At 41.4% G+C, this 13,965-nt stretch overlaps 1 protein-coding gene across 13 annotated transcripts in view; it reads right to left on the bottom strand.

Annotated features, from left to right (window-relative positions):
* Positions 1-13,965, bottom strand: part of Sorbs2 (sorbin and SH3 domain containing 2) — a 320,119-nt gene that overhangs the window by 105,836 nt on the left and 200,318 nt on the right. The window lies entirely within an intron of this gene.

Genomic DNA, 13,965 nt, shown 5'->3' with positions numbered 1-13,965 from the left:
GTTGCCAGCCTTCTGACTTCATATTCAGTATGGCCAGTTACCTCTTCAAGTTCCTGCAGCCATGGCTTCCACATCATGATAGGGTATGCTTTCAAATTGTGAGAAAAACAAACAAACAAACACAAAACAAAACAAAACAAAACAAAACAAAGCAAGAAAAAAACCCTCTTCCTTCCTTAAACTGATTATTTTTCCAGGTACTTCATCTCATCAGCAAGACAAGTAACATATATATGTGTATGTATATGTGTATATGTATGTGTATATATATATGTATGTATACATATATATGTATGTATACACCATATCACCTCAGTGAGTTCTGAGTCAAAGCACCACAAATGTAGAGCAGGGAGACGAAGCATCTTGCTGTTCATCCACCTTCTCTCCCATTTTTACCCCTCAGCGTATTTTCTCATTACTTCTGCCCCACTGCTCTCTTTTCTGTATTCTGATCAATGGAAATTCTCAACATATGTTGGGGTTTAGGCAATCACACTAGTCAGTAGATTTTTATTTTTAAAGGGCAGTTGAGCTAAACTGTAGCTGTTTGATCATTCATAAATCACTATCCTCAGAATGTCAGGCTTGGAATAACAGCTGCCTATTTACATACATATTTGTGCATGTCAAATAGGCACATGACCCAGATCTTTGGTCCACCTGCTATCACTCTGTAAAAAGCATCACCATTGCTGAATCTAGTGGCCCAGGCTTGAAATATCAGTACTCAGGAGGCAGGGCAGGAATGTTACAAGTTCAAGTCTAGCCTGGGCTCTGGAGTGAGTTTCAGATCATCCTGGGGCCTCGATGAGATCTATCTAAAAAGGAGGAGGGAGGAGGAGGAGGAGGAGGAGGAGGAGGAGGAGGAGGAGGAGGAGGGTGGTACTGGAGATGCAGGAATATAGTTCAATGGTAGAGCACTTTCTAGAATGTACTGCCAAAAATTTTACTGCTTTCCAGCCTCAAAAAGCATTGACATCATATTTGACTCATAATTGCTATTACCATGTTCATTTGTGGTCAAATCTTATAATGTTGTGTATATCTAGAACTCACAACTATGCAAATTTAACTTCTCTGTGAGCATCTTCTAGCTTGCCTTGACTGTTTTAGTGCCTCACGACTGGTTTCCCTTCCTCTGCTTGTACCTGCATGTGTTGTATTCTGATTCTGGAATATTCTGAGAGAGGTGGCTGTAACATGATAGAGAATAATCATTTTGTTCAAAGGACTCCAACTCATGGTCCCATCTCCCATCCTCTAGGCCCATGGCTACCACTCTTGCTCCCTGCCCAGTCTGTTCTAGGATCTGGAATACTTCACTGTTGCTTGCACATACCAAGCCCACTACTATCCCAGCGTTTTCCTCTCGGCCCAGAGTACTTCCATCTATCACCAGCTTTGTCCTTTAGTCGCCCGGCTTAATGCTCAGATGCTACCTGCCTTAGTTACTTTTCTATTCCTGTCATAAAACACCGTGGCCAAGGCAAGCTATAGAAGGAAGAGGTTATTTGGGCATAACGGTTCCAGAGGAATAAAAAATCCATTATAACGGGACATATGGTAGCAAGTTGAGAGCTCACATCTTTAAACCACAAGCACCAGGCAGAGCTAGCACATTGGAAGTAGACAAAGCTTTAAGCTCTCAAAGTTCACTCCCATGGACATTCTCCCTCCAAAGAGGCTGCACCTCTTAAACCTCCATAAATAGTGTCAGTAATTGGGGACCAAGTGTCCAAATAATCAAGACTATGGGGGACATTTATGTACATATCACCCTACCAGAGAGACCATTCCTGGCCACCCCATATAAATAGCCAATTTCTTTATTTCCACTATTCTTTGGGAGTTTTCCTGCAGAGCACTCTTCCTGCCTTGAGGGCTTACATGTTTGTTTATGATCTCATTTTCATCGACACAGCAGGGGCCTCCATCAGGAGAAGGTGATTCAGAGGCAGGAAACACAGTCATAGGGTGGAACCCACGGGGAGGAAAAGCCCTTGTTCTGGTATGGCTCCACACTGGGCAGTCGTGGGGAAAGAATGAGTACGGTGAAGTGCTGAAGTCAAGGTTTCTTTTCCGTTTAGGAAGTTCAAGGAGATAGTCATTTTTAGCACCAGGGCAACTCTGGAAATATTACTGTGGTAGAGATGTGAGCCAGACAGTCTCAAAGAGAGTAGAACGAGTCTGTGCTCCATGATGTAACAAAAACAGTCAACATTGGCTGAGCACAGTGATGCAAGCCCATAATCCCGAGAACTTGGGAGGTGGAGGTCGGGAGAACAGAAATCCAAGGTCATCTTGATTATATAGTAAATTCAAGCATAGTTTGGGCTGTAAGAATTCCTGTCTCAAAGAAATGACAGTCATTGTGGCCCCATGTGTCATTAAAGTAGCAGCCTATGAATTAATTTTGCCACATGTTGATAGTGAACACCACTTTTTACCTTTTTTGTTTGTTTGTTTACATTTGTGAAATCAGACATTAATTGATCTACTTTTGGATTCTGACCAAGGGTATGAATTCAGTTAACATCAGAACAACTCTGTGCACCCCGAAACTACCACTTCCCATTGGGACCTTCATTTTGAATTCTGTAAGTGAAATATTAGTGACTATCACTGATCTTGAAGTGTAACGAGAAATTAGTTTTCTCAATTATAACAACTGTCATCCATTAATTGGGATAAGTTAATTGGCTACGTGCATGGGGTTAGAGCTTAACATCTAATCTTTTGGGGTTTTGTTAAAAGTACAAGTGATGAGATAGTCTCTTATTAAGCTAACACATTTGCATTTTAACAGACTTTTAATTTTTTTTCAAAAGGAATGCTTCTAACCATGCACAAGGTCAGCAGGTTGGATGCCATGATATTTTTGAGCAGTGTCTTGCAAAAACAAAACTTCAACCTGTGTCACCAGCCTCTCACTGCACCCAATGATTCCAATATTTGATGCATATCAAGGTCATACTTGAACTTCAGGATTACATTAAGCCAGCACCCAGCAGAATCACAGCAGTCTGTAAAATGTTAATACACTTCTGTCTGTATGTTAACTGCTTCAGGCTTTTTTCTCCTCATTTAGTCTCCTAAAATCTTCACAAAAACATGTTTTATGATAACAACAAAAAAGCAATGAATCTTGCAACCTGAATTCCTCAAACAGTGATTTTAGCGTTTATCTTATGGCATCTTTCTAACATTTGATTCTATGAAAAGATAAGGAACTGTATTGTGAGACTACAGATTAAAGGGCTTATAAATCATCTTGTTAAAGGTAAATAAATCATAATGGAATGTCTTATGATAGGCTTTAAGGCTTATAAAAAGTTTTCTCGTCAATGTATGTTAACATTTGCAAATAAAAGAATTTACTTAATCATAGTTAGTTTTAGAAATAGTTGGTTCTATAATTTGCCTAAACTGAGAGAGTTGATGTTAAGACTAACATCATTAGTATTTATTCTCTTACAATACTATAAGGTAGGATTATTCAAACAGAAAAGGAAGATCTTGAGGAAACTTTATCTCAGCATTAAATTTGTCTCCTGCAATCTGCAGCGTTTCCCTCCACAAACTACTCCTGAATTCTAAGGAAAGCATAACAAATTGGGGAAGGGCTTACAATAAGGCCCTGCCAAGCAAGGGGCAAAGGCGGCATCACCATTATGGGTAATGGTGTCTGATTGGATTAGAGGCATGTTCAATAGGAGGAAATTTAATTCCTGGTATGGTTATCCTTATTGATACCCCTTGGCTAAAGTCATAGGCCCTTGGGCTATTGATAATTTGCTAAATGGTCATGCTGTCAAATTGCTTCCCAGATATTCATGTTTGTATGTATAGACCTAGGCTGCTTTTAACCTTGGTCTGGGAATTTATTTTTTTCTTGAGCAGCAGTCACTGGAAAGATATGTAGCAAATCAAAGAGCTACAGATAGGAGACTGAGTGTTCAGCCCTAAACAATAATATCTATATTAATTCTGTTACCACCAAGCCTTAGGGAATATCATAGATAACAGGAAGATTGTAAGAACCAGAGAACAGTGAGGAGTTCTGTGATGTACAATCTTTACATATTACAGTCATAGACTCACAGAAGCTATAGTTGTTTGTGCAAGACCTGCACAGAATCAAGCTATTCAAGCCTTACCCTCTATCGAGGAGCTATTGTCAGTAACTGTGGGGGAATCGCCTATTGGTTTATTTTTATGCGATTATTTTGCCTACTTGTATGTATTGTATCATGTGCTAGTCTGGTATTATCAGAGGTCAGATGAGGAAAGCAGATCCCCTGGAACTGCAGTTATAGATGGCTGTGATCTACCATCTGGATGCTGGGAATTGAACCTGGGTCCTCTGCAAGAATAAGGACTTTTAGCCAAAGAGGCGTCTCTAAAGCGCTGGAGAAACATTCTCTATGGTGTATATGGCAAATGGTAGACTTTACATACTCCAGGGAATGGCTCCACACCCATACATGAGTAGTACCAACTTGACTTAGTCTTGATTTAGTAGGTTATATATTTTTTAAAAAAGACATGAAGTTGTAAGGGTATTGGGGCACTCAAAAGGGAAAATGAGGGGTAGATATAATTATGTGTTATCATATACATATATAAATATCTCAAAAATGAAACATCTTAAAATAATAAAATTGTTTTATCTTAAAGAAATACATCAACTATAGCCTACAGGAATTGAGGACAAAGAAAAATGTTATTGACAGTTTAAAATCAGGATAAACACTAATAAAATTGACTGCTTCTATAGACTCTAACTTATCAGAATAACAAGGTACTCCATTACACTTTAGAAATACCTTGAGAGGGGAACAAAATACTCCCAAGAGGAAAAATAGAGACAAAGTGTAGAGCAGAGACTGAAGGAAAGGCCATCCAGAGACTGCCCCACCTGGGGATCCATCCCATATACAGTGACCAAACCTGGACGCTATTGCGGGTGCCAGGAAGTGCTTGCTCACGAGAGGCTCTGCCAGATCCTGACAAATACAGAAGTGGATGCTTGCAGCCAACCATTGGACAAGCACGGGGTCCCCAATGGAGTAGTTGGAGAAGGGACTGAAGAAGGTGAGGGGGTTTGCAACCCTGTGGGGGAGCAACAGTGTCAACTGGCCAGATCCCCTAGAGCTCCTGGGAAATGGACCACCAGCCAAAGAGTACACATGGAGGGACCCACGGCTCCTGATGCATATGTGGCAGAGGATGGCCCTGTCAGACATCAGTGGGAGGAGGGGCCCTTGGTCCTGTTGGGGTTTGATGCCCCAGTATAGGGGAATGCCAGGGTGGGGAGGCAAGAGTGGGTGGGTGGGTGGGGGAGGATCCTCATAGAAGCAGGGGGAGAGGGGATGGAATAGGGGATTTCCAGAGGGGAGACCTGGAGAGGGGATAACATTTGAAGTGTATATGTGCTGCCGAAGCGAGCACATACATTTGAAGTGTAAATAAAGAAAATATCCAATAAGTGAGGGAAAAAAAGAAATACCTTAGAAAACAAACTTTAAGACTATTTTATGTAGTACATAAAAAAAATTATCTCATCATTTGAAATATAATTGACTGAAAACATAGCCTGAGCTTAAATCCTTTAGGAGCATGCGGAATGATGGTTTCATTCACATTTCCCTTAAGTATAAACACCTTAAAGACAGTGTCAGTGAAGAATAAAAAAAATACTCAGTGCCCAGTGGGTAAGTAATAATATACATTAATTGCTCCATGAATTTCAGTGGAGCGTGTCACAGCATACATTTCAATGAAGGCATTTCTTTAGCTTCCAATGAGAAGTGCATAGCAAGACCCTCACCAGAAGAAGTCTTGCTGCTTGAGAAATAAATAGAAATGGGTGCATGTTCTGTGTTGTGGAGAGACAGCGGGCACAGGAAGAGAATTTCAGAGCAAATGCTCATGAGCCAGACTGGAGTTGTTTTAAGGACCGGCAGCATCCCAGCAACCTTTGGTTTCCAAACAGTAACTGGAGTAGGGGACCATGCTGCCCCCCATTGATCCAGGTTATAAGCAGTAGCATTGAACCGGGAGCCCAGTCAGCTTTGTCAAAGCCCTTTCTGCCATATGCAGATGGGTAATTGTAAAAAGTCCCTCGCTTGCTTTGTCTGAGTCAGAGAGAGTTTCCTCACCTAGAAATAGGGCTGGCAGTGCAGCCCACCTCTTAGGGTTGTGGGAATAATTCATGGATCAAAATGCACAGAGCTCTTAGAAGTGGGGCTGACCCACAGTTGCCAACATGGAACCTCCTCTGCTAGCAAGAAGTGAACATCCCCTAGCCTTCAAGGGTGTGAATCCTGGATAAATTATTTCAAATATGGAATCCTCCTTCGCCTTGGTCATCATTCAAATGAATTCCCCAGTCAGGGTTTTTCTGCATAAACGATTTTAAACGGAGTTGGATTAAGTCATGGATTGGAGAGACAGAAGGAAGTATTCTCAAGCCATATTTGTTTCTTTGCCTCACAGATGGCCGAATGAAGTCTGTGTTGATCGCACCTTCTTTTGGCTCATTAAGGCTCTGAGTGCTGCGGCTTCCTGGGAGTGAGTGGGAGCTCGTTTGATTGACTGATCTCAGTACAGCAGACTTCACGGGCAGAGACGATGCCCACTGGGGGAACACGTCAGGAAAGGCCAGGTTGCAGTGACGCAGACCACCCTTGTGTGACAGATGTCTCTTTACATGAAGAAGGTGGAAGAGGCTTTAGCAAAGACAGCAGCAGAATGGCAAAATTATTACTAGCGACTTCTAATTGTAATTAGATTTTCAACAACAGAAAAAAAAAAAAACCAAACAGGGTGCAGCTCTTGACTTTCTTTCACGTGAAATTTCCCATGTGTGACATTTTGTGTGTGTGTGTGTGTGCTTTTGGGCTCAGTGGTATCATTCAAAAACCATGCTCATGTGCCTGTAGGCGATTAAAAGACCCTAATGAGCAAGTGTGGGGTCTGTTGGCTTTGAACTTACACGTTGCATGCTCTTACCCTCAGACCCATAAATTATTCCCTGGGAGTAATCTTTAGTGAGTTGCTAGGCGATGGCCAGTTCATGTTTTCCTTTGATTATAGGGCATAACTGCTCCATTGTCAACATGCCAAAAGGAAAAAAAACCCACTTACTTCCAGTAAGATATTAAGACACAGACTGTTTTGAACAAAAGGAGGAGATGCAGAGAGCCAAGAATGTGTCTGGTGTCAGAGCAAGGCTGTTTTGTTCTCCAATTGTGGTCCTGCATTCAACATATATTATTAGTTTTATGAAATTATCCAGTTGTTTACTAATTTCTTAACATAACAGCATTACACATAGGTATGAGAAGATGGGTACCTCACCACAGAAAATAAGTGCTTATAGATATGTGTAGCTTTAGGTCAATGGAGAGGATGTGACACAAACTAAGAAATACAAGCAGGTCAAGTGAGTTAAACTAGGAATAGAGAGGAAACATGAAAGGGAAAAGACCAGAGCTCAGTCTACTGCTTGCTGTGTGTACACTTACGAGAGACGTCATCTGGCTTTGCTCGTAGTCAGGACAGTACAGTGAATGAGGTGGCAGTTGCTTCCTAGCTGGCAGACATAGAGAGAGCCACTATATGTTGTTCTTCATCGGTTTCCACAGTCATAAGCAGGTGAGGATCAGAGGGAAGATAGGATGAGATGATGTACTCAACAGAAAGATCCCTGGCATAAAACCAAATAATACCCCCAGAGCTCGTGTCTCTAGCTGCATATGTATCATAAGATGGCCTAGTCGGCCATCACTGGGAAGAGAGGCCCCTTGGTCTTGCAAACTTTATATGCCCCAGTACAGGGGAATGCCAGGGCCAAGAAGTGGGAGTGGGTAGGTAGGGAAGCAGGGCAGAGGGGAGGGGTATAGTGAACTTTTGGGATAACATTTGAAATTTGAAATGTATATAAAGAAAATATCTAATAATAATAATAAAAAAAGAGTAGGCCAATTAAAAAAAAAAAAGACAGAAGCTGCTGTTTTCCCTGAACGCAATGCCATAGTAACCAAGTATGAGGATTGATCATACATAATTTCAAATGATGGCTTCATGTATTAATATAATTAGCATTATATTAACCAATATAGGAAAAGTTTGAGAAATCCAAGGGAAAACTGAGAACTGTTTGCTACATCATTAGTTCTTTTTCATTGCTGATTACTACTTTATTTAATAATTATAAATTTGTCATATATATGTATATATAACATGTTATATATATAGGTATATATGTATATATATACACATACACACACACACACACATACAATGTCACTAAATTTGGGCAGTTTTGAGTGTGTGTTCAAGGCTCTGTTTACTGCATCTAGGATTACTATGCTATTCTGAGAGTCAAGACCAGAAAGTGTTTTTTTCCATGAGCTTGACGTCCAGAGTGTGGTACTTAATTAGGTGGGTGCCTTCAGGTCACTCTCTACCTGTCCTGTGTGCACTTTTCTTCTTCATTTGCACAATGAAAGTCAAACATGTGCAAGAGTTCCGACACACTCCCTTTTTTTATAATATCATAAGGCCCGTCGTGAGCTCTCATCCCCTCTCAGTTTGGCTCAAAACTGACTGACAATGTGTAAACCTGCTACAAACCGAAGGCCTCTGGATGACAGACTTGGCCCTGCCAATGAGCCCAACTCTCTGCAGATGGACTGCTAGATTCTATGAAGCAGCAAGCTTGCCCGGAGACACTTAAGAAGAATCTGGTTTTCAGAAACTCACCTTGCCTATTGTCTGTCGGATCAAGACAATGGAGTAATGCATTAGGTAATATGCAGTAATGTTAACATCACAAACCAGTGGGCAGGCTGGAGTGTTATCTAGTCCATGGAAGCAGCAGGTAGGAGCTGCAGTTCTGAATTAAGTCAAGAATAAGCCAGGAAGAATGGAATAGCAGTCTTGCCTGTTTTACCGAGAGTCTCAAATCAGCGTGTAGTGTACACTACAATGAATTATTCAATGTCACCAGGCTAGGGCATTCTATACTAAGCCGATTTGAACAATTTTCCCCTTTCTCTGCAGCATTTGGTTATCAGTTTCATGACATCTAGAGTAACAGTTATACGGATCAATTTCTGCAACTCCATCCCTCAACCTACTTTTTTTTGTCGTAAATAAACCAAACCAAGGCAGAGGGCTAGAGCCCCATGCTCCAAGAATGTTTGTCTTGATATCTTGGTGACAAGCTGAATTTGGCTATGACTAGCTTAGCAGAAGGTGTTAGGTTTAGCTGTAAATGAGTAGCGCTTGACAAGGTGAGACATCTTCCTTCAATTGTTGAAACGGCCCAATGACGTTCCTAATTGACGTTTGGAAACAAAGCCCCAGTAGTACTGCACATAAAGTCTCTTATCAATTATAGTTAGGTTATGCAGCAGGGGAGGTAACATCCTCAGATTCCTAAACCTTCCCTTCTTACCTCTTATTTATAGGGATCTTAGCTAGACTCACGACTTTACCAGGCTCCGGTTACAGTTCTCAGGTTCTGTTGACCACATTTTAGCCAGTGGGCCTGAGAGGACGTCATGCGGGCCTTTTTCAAGAGACTACACTCTTTAAAGGAAAGGTCCTGCTTGCCTATTTTTTTGTCCTTTTCGTCTGGGTAGAATGTCAAATGTAGACTTTGTTTGGGTCTTAAGTGGGACCCAAAAGGACCAAAAGAGAAAGGGAGGGATTTTTGTTGTTGTTGTTTTGTTTTTGTTTTTGTTTTTTTTTTTTTTAAAAAAAGGCAGAGCTAAAACCATGAAGGAGGGCCTGCCAACTGTCCAGCTGCCTGCTTGCTCTGGGTCAGACATAACCACCCCCTTCCCGGAAACGGAGCCACTGTGGTGACCTGAGTGAAAGGCCCATGAGATTAGGCCTCTTCCACCACAGAGGTAGAGTGGCTTAGTAGGCTCCGAAGACTTCACGAATCACCAAAAGTCTTCCTGGGGTTCCCCTCTTCTCTGAGATTATATAAGAGATCAATTTTGTCTAGGATGAGACTTTTGGTGCTTCAGTTCCTTAAAAGTCACCCACGTTCCTGAAATTACCCCCAGTAACCTCACCAGCAACCCAGAAAGACTTCACTAGGACCCTTTTTTTTTTTGGTCTATCCTTGCCCTTTTTGTATGGAGTGACTAGGTGTTTACATCACCTAGGAAAAGTCACACAAGGCTGGTACACTAGCCCTATACTACCGGCATCTTTATTCACATGGTGGGCAACAAAGCTTTCTCTCGCTAACGCCTCTGTGGCTTTTAATGTCGAAAAGTAACTGAGCTTTTAGCCACAAGAAATGTATGAGCACAGGTGGAGGCTAGAAAACTCGAGCACTCTTATTAAATTTATATTTATGCCTCATTATAAGGAAACCGTCCCCAGTTTTATACCGAATTTCATTTTCCTTTAAAGCAGTGGTTTTTCTGACTTTCCTAATGCTGTGACCCTTTGATATAGTTCGTTCATTTTTAACAAAATCTCAAACATTTGATTTTATCAAGAGAAGCTTGGGAGGCAGATGCTGGGGTGAGGCAGAGAAAGCACCCAGCTGACCTTCCTCCTCAGCTGATATCCCCAAAGGAAGTTCTCCACCATGCTCAGAAATCCCTAACCTCCAGGTCCCTCCTTTCTACTTCCTGTGTGTCTCTTTACCTATCCTCCCCACTCCCTCTTGCTCTCTGTCTTCTTTTCCTATGTTCACTTCCTGTCAACTGGTTGCTGGCTCCGACTCTTGGCCTATGGTTGACTTTATTTAATCCTCCTGTTTACAGTAAACAGAAAGCTCTTGGATTAAAGGTGTGTACTAGGGCTGAGCCAACCACAACTAGAAACGGGTTCTTCAGGTAAATAACACAATCTTGGGGTTCACAGCTTGTTCAAATATCCTGCAACTCACTTCCTCATGTTGTAGAATTTTATGTTCACTGCTATTTTATACCTGTAATTTTGCTACTGTTATGAATTGTAATGTAGGGGCTGGAGAGATGGCTCAGTGGTTAAGAGTACTGCTGACTGCTCTTCCTGAGGTCCTGAGTTCAATTCCCAGCAACCACATGGTGGCTCACAACCAGCTGTAATGGGATCCAATGTCCTCTTCTGGTGTGTCTGAGGACAGCTACAGTGTACTCATATACATGAATTGTAATGTAAATATCTGATACGCAGGATATCTGGTACAGGATCCCTATGGGAGTTGCAACCCACATATTGAGAATCACTGATTTAAACTGCCATAGACTGACTTAGACATACTTCTGACCAGATGGTCAGTTAACAGAAGGTGCAGATGTAATTACTGTCTCTGATGTGGTCCCAGGTCATACTACACTCTCTTCCTTCCCCTCTCCCTCTCCTTGCCTTATGATATCCAGACAGACAGACAGACAAACTATACATTCCTTGAGAAGACCTAGGTCTTAATCCATTCCCTGAAGAGAGGGAGTGTGACATTAGCCACATTGAACCAGTGCTATGAAAGTTTAGGTTCTGACCACAGCACTGTCATGGCTCCACATGACTAGAGACACTCTAGTTTGCCTCCTGGCGTCAGGCTTCTCGATTTCACACTGCGGTGATCCACAGGTTCCTACTTGGTAGGACTGTGGAGAAGACAGTATGAGCCCGAAGGTAATCACTAGGAAGACAAAGGTAATGTTCCTCCTCCTCCTCTGGAGCTGTGATAGAGGAATGCTTGATTTGTTGTCCCTCTGAGGATAAGATCACCATGGTGAGGGATGGGCCTTTCTCTTAACTTCCCGTAAGAACAACAGCCAGTGGCAGGGCCAGTTTTGAAGCCCAGATAGGGAAGTTTTTGGAGCAGGCAGTGGAAGTCTTACCTTTTCCTTTTGGTCATTTTCAACTAGAATTTTGACCAGATGTGCAAAATATAAGAGATTGGGAAGCAAACATAGTGGAGAAAAAGCATTTTACTTTGTTATGACCAGACAACACCCCTAGGCCATGACCTCAACAAAACGAAATGTTTTACAGTAAAGTAGAAGAAAACACCCAGATCTTCCTGTATGCCAGAAAGAAAACAGACTGTTGTTCGGAGAGGTTAAGTAAATCACTCGAGGAATTGCTCCGTGCCAGACAACTGTGGCCTTCTTAGAATTACAGTCTCTTATAATTAGGGCCTATGTTGCTCAACTTCCAAGTGATTCAGCAAGCTTTTCATGTGAGAAGAGTGCATTCTCCCTGCCCTGCCCCACAAAGCTTCTTTTTTTTTCTTTTTAGCAAAATGTAGGGGGAAAAAAAAAGATGTGGTTTTGTTGTTTAGTTTTGTTTTGTTTTGTTTTAGATCCTGGCCCAAACAATACTTTGAACATCCAAGTCATATATACACATGAACACCATTGATATCTATGAAAGAGTTGTGGATTCTGTGGGAGATTCTACAGCAAATAACAAATTGTTCAGAACAAAACCATTCTGAACGCTGGTCACAAAGTAACAGTGTTGCCTGATGAAGTTTCTTGACTCATCTGAAAAGAAAGGAGCAGGGCTTCATGAATACATAAGCTAACTTTCTCCCTTTTACTTCAAACAAACACATGAAAACCCGTTTGTAATTCTTTGGATCCTAAACTTAGTTTTTAGACCTACTTAACTATGAGAAATCACATTTCTGTTAAATTTATGTAGGCCTTGAATTTTAAAGTGGTATCATTTGGAAGACAGTTCCTGCGATTCATTCTGAACTAGTTTAACACGAAGCAGCTGTGTTACCTTTTGTGGGTATTCTTAGCAGTGTGGAAAGCCTTCAGGTTTTGCAGAATAGTGTTGTTCTACAACAAATCTGTCTTTGCCTTCTGACTGGTGCTAAGAAATAAAAAGAAAGATACCCTTGGGTGTTCTAGGACAGGATTCTGAGGAAACTTACTAAAAGTGGGATTGGACCTACCAATTGCAAGGATTCTCTTCCTCCGTCATTAAACTATCAAGAGCTGGTTCCTGTCCCTTTAAGCTGAGCACTGATGATGCTGTAAATATTGAATGGCTGCTACCTAGAGTACAGTGGGTTTTTTACCATTCATTTCATGTTGCTCAAACAATACCTAATATCCTCAGGAAAATTAACTGGTTTTCTGAGGTTCTATATAATTTTAATAGCTGAAATGATGAGACTTGAGTTAATACCATCATAGTGGAAGGAAGAAAAATATCACATTATTTCACTCATTCATTCATTCATTCATTCATTCATTCAAGACAAGGTCTAACAATGTGGGCAAGGCTGGTTTCAAACTCTCTGCATAACAGCCCATGATGGAATTCATGATCCTGCCGCTTCAGTCTCCTGAGTGTTGGGATTATCGGTGTGTGTCACTGTGCCCTGCTCACTGGATAAATTTTAATGAGATAGAACTTGAACGTGTGAACTGTGTAATCTTTTTCTATGAGGAGGATTCTGAGGAAACACTAAAGGGGGTAAATAGAAAGAGAAGAAAAAAAACAAACAAAAAAATTAATCCAAGGTATTAATGCAAATGCCCTCAACCAGTAGGCGGAGACTCCGGTCGCTTTAAGCACTCTCCTTAGCCCAGTTCTGTTTCCTTAGGATAACTTCCCATGTTATCAACACACAGAACTCACGGGGCTTTAAATACAGTATGCCTTATCCACGATGTAAATATTGAAGCTCATCATATGAGAATTTCTTTTTCAGCATGTGTCTTTCTAGTGCAACTGTCTTTGTAGAGTCAATGAAACATACATAGATCTCATAGTTATGGGGTAAGATGTTCGCTTTGCTTCGAGGAAGGCCCAGGTCCTAGGTTGGAAACAGGTGAGCAGCTGCCTGAATATAAACCCACAGACCCCAGTAACACCACAGCTACTTCCCATTGCTCTCCTCAATATGCCACACATAAGGCACCTAGTACTTAAATGGCCGTGGTTTTCAGCATCTTCAGCATCTGCTTGCTAACATCT

The sequence above is a fragment of the Mus musculus genome, chromosome 8 (genome assembly GCF_000001635.26).
Source record: "Mus musculus strain C57BL/6J chromosome 8, GRCm38.p6 C57BL/6J".
Lineage (NCBI taxonomy): Eukaryota > Metazoa > Chordata > Mammalia > Rodentia > Muridae > Mus > Mus musculus.
This window is presented reverse-complemented; position numbering and strand designations above follow the sequence as displayed.